The sequence below is a fragment of the Apodemus sylvaticus genome, chromosome 1 (assembly GCF_947179515.1).
Source record: "Apodemus sylvaticus chromosome 1, mApoSyl1.1, whole genome shotgun sequence".
Lineage (NCBI taxonomy): Eukaryota > Metazoa > Chordata > Mammalia > Rodentia > Muridae > Apodemus > Apodemus sylvaticus.
In genome coordinates, this window is record NC_067472.1 from 142,041,582 (window position 1) to 142,045,007 (window position 3,426).

General features: G+C 43.1%; 1 non-coding gene across 1 annotated transcript; it reads right to left on the reverse strand.

The window, feature by feature from the left end:
* Nucleotides 1-226: 226 nt before the first annotated feature.
* LOC127676394 (U6 spliceosomal RNA) lies at nt 227-333 on the reverse strand. Its single transcript, XR_007975873.1, has one exon. It is a non-coding gene; the product is annotated as a U6 spliceosomal RNA (small nuclear RNA).
* Between the last annotated feature and the right edge of the window lie 3,093 nt (nt 334-3,426).

Here is a 3,426-nt window from a genome sequence, read left to right on the forward strand (position 1 = left end):
AGAGCATATATCCTTATTATATGGTGGGGAATCCTCTGGGTATATGCCCAGGAGTGGTATAGCAGGATCTTCTGGAAGTGAGGTGCCCAGTTTTCGGAGGAACCGCCAGACTGATTTCCAGAGTGGTTGTACCAATTTGCAACCCCACCAGCAGTGGAGGAGTGTTCCTCTTTCTCCACACCCTCTCCAACACCTGCTGTCTCCTGAATTTTTAATCTTAGCCATTAAAAATATGGAACGCTTCACGAATTTGCGTGTCATCCTTGCGCAGGGGCCATGCTAATCTTCTCTGTATCGTTCCAATTTTAGTATATGCGCTGCCGAAGCGAGCACAGGGTTCTACATCTTGATCCTCATGCAGAAGAAGGAGACGGAAATTCCACACCAGGCAGAGCTTTATGCTAGAAGACCTCAAAGCCCATCCCCACAGTGACACAATTCCTCTAACAAGGTCACATCCATTCCAATAAGGCCACACCTCCTAATAGTGCCACTCCTTATGGGTCAAAAATCCAAACACACAAGTCTACAGAGGCCAAACATATTCAAACCCCTGGACGGAGGCACACAGAGGCTCCAGGTCACACTGGAAGTGGAGGTGATATGGCCCCTTGTCCATCTGTCCTAGCTACTCTCAGAGACTGTCTCTCCTGTAGTAGGAACACTGTTTAAAGTCACCGGGCATCATTAAGCTGTTCATCTGTGACCCAGGTGTGGGGTTCCAGGTGCTAACCGTCCTGGTTTGGCTTCGAGGGAAGTAAGCTGTATCTGCTTACAGACTTCTGGTCAACTCTGGCATCACTCCCAGTGCTGTGTGAAGTGTTTGGATCACTGCCAGTAATGCCAAGCAAGATCCAGATAATGGCTGGAAAGCTAACTACCAGAGGCACAGGCCAAGGCCACAAACCAAACTCTTCTTTCTCCATAGTCCTGACTGAAGCTAGGAGGCTGTGTCAAAGCATCCTGGACAGACCCAACCACCTACTTTTGTCACCTCAGGAAGAACTAGTCATTTGATCCAGTGGCATCCAACAGTATCTGACAAGGTTGAGACATGTCCAAGTAGCCAAACAACCCGGGGCTGGGTAGTCGAATATTCAGGGCATGTTATGCTTTGAGTATTTGCTATTGTGTTAATTCAAGGACCTGGGACCTTTGAGAAATGATTAGGACTGATTAGTATGATTAATACCTCGCCCTCATACTTCCGGGAAAGCTGGTGTGCGTGTGCATGTTGGCTTGTGGTCTGTGGCTACCATCCATGTTCTTCTCTGGGGATCTGTGCTTTTAAATGCAACTGCGTTCAGTTCTGATGGTCATGTCATATGGCCACACCTATGCCCTCTAACCTGCTGAGTCTCAGTTTCCACAGTTAGACTGTGGTCACAGGTCTCCTCTGATGATGACAGAAATGAGAGATGTCAATGGGCACCATCAAATGACAGCTGGTGAGCCCAGTGAGTGGCAGCTATCAAAGTCTGAGCCTCTGCTCTTTGGGGCCTTCCTTGCCTTCTGGGCAGCACCTGTGCTCTGTTACACTGCATGGCAGAAAGCCTTCCCTACAATATTTGCCACTCCAGTTACTGCCGTCACCCACATACTCCAAAATGTTTTACCTTTTAACAGAACTTACCCAGTGGAGGTTGGAATTGTTCATAGTGGTTATTTGGGCACATCTGCAGAAAGGGGGGGGGGTGATATTTAAGAGATCAATGTTTTAAAAGAGAAGTGTGTGTGTGTGTGTGTGTGTGTGTGTGTGTGTGTGTGTGTTTAAAATGAGTCACAGTCACAAGAGTATGTGGATTACTGGATACTGACTATCCAATAATCTACGGTTGAATGGCAAAATGGTTGTCAGGATACCACGCTCCAATTCCTAGCTCTTCAAGAGAAAAATTTGCCACGATGTTGAATATATACATGGTGATGGCTAAACCTGGTTATCAGCTTGACTACATCTGGAATTAAAGTAAAACCCAAGCTGCCAGGTAATCCTGGGAGAAATTTTCTTGATCATATTATTTAAATCAAGAAGACCCAAGCGAAACTGGGCCCACGCCTTCTGGTGGCAGTCTACACAAAAGGACATGGATGAGGGAAACTTTGCCTTTACTTAAGCTGGCAAGTCCATCTCTCCTGTGCTGTGTATGGTATTAAATCTAACTTCTTCAGGATTCCACTGTAGACTTAAAACCAGCAGACCTCCAGGAGTCCTCTAGGACTCCATGCCAGATTTGGACTGCTAACACATCAACCTCATGACCTGAAAAACTACCAGTTATCCAACCTTTCCATTGTGAGACAGCCATTGTTGGACTAGCTGAACTGCCTTCTATAAGTCACTCTAATAAATCTCACATATCAATATACATATATATATATGTACATGTATATGTATATATATATATATTTCATCTATATATAGATAGATGAAAATTGCATATATATACATAGAGATAGATATAGAAATATATTTTTCTAGCAGTTTCTTTTGTTCCTTTACAGAACCCTGACTATTTATAATCCACTGTCAGAGAGATGTTACAGGTCTCCGATAGTTTGGGGATTACTGCTGAGTTGAAGGGTAAAGGACAGCTGAGGGTGGTGGTGGCAGCTCATACACATTAGGTCAGCATTAGGTCGTGTCCTCTACCCCAGAGGAAACACACCTGACCCTTTCAATCTCACGCCCTACTTAGAGCATGCTCATCTGGATCTTTTAAATTTGTATTTTAATTATAAATTAAATTAGAGCTGTGTATCATCATTGGTACAAAATATTGTAACACACAAGCACAATGTAAAATAATTAAATCAAACCAATTAACATCCCTCATCAAAGACAGATTTTCATTGCAATAAAACTTTGTTTTTAAAAAATGATTTTTTCACTTGTTGAGATTATCATTACATCGCTTCCTTCTTCCCTTTCCTCCCTTCAAACCCTCCTACATACCTCTTATTCTCTTTCAAATTGATAGCCTCTTTCCAATGGTTATGTGCATGCTTCTAAATATTATCTAGGTGAGAATGTGTGGCACTACCTTTGCCTGGCTTTCTTCATGCCTAACAGTCTCTAGTTCCATGTTTATTTTTATGAATGGCAAAATTTCTCTTAAAGGCTAAGCACTATGCCATCGTGTATATATACACCTTTTATCCATTCCTCTGTTGATGGACACCTAGGGTTAGTTCCATAGCTTAGTTTTGTGAACATCTCTGCAGGCAGGAAACACTGATGGGTAGACATCTCTGTGGTGTGTTCACTTGGAGTCCAGTGAGTAAATATGACAGAGTAGTATAGTTGCCTCATATGGTAGATGTAGTTTTCATTCTTGTAAGACTCATTCACATTGATTTCAGTAGTGGCTGCACTACTTTACATCAGCAGTAAACAGGGCTTCATTCTGATCTGAATTATGACCA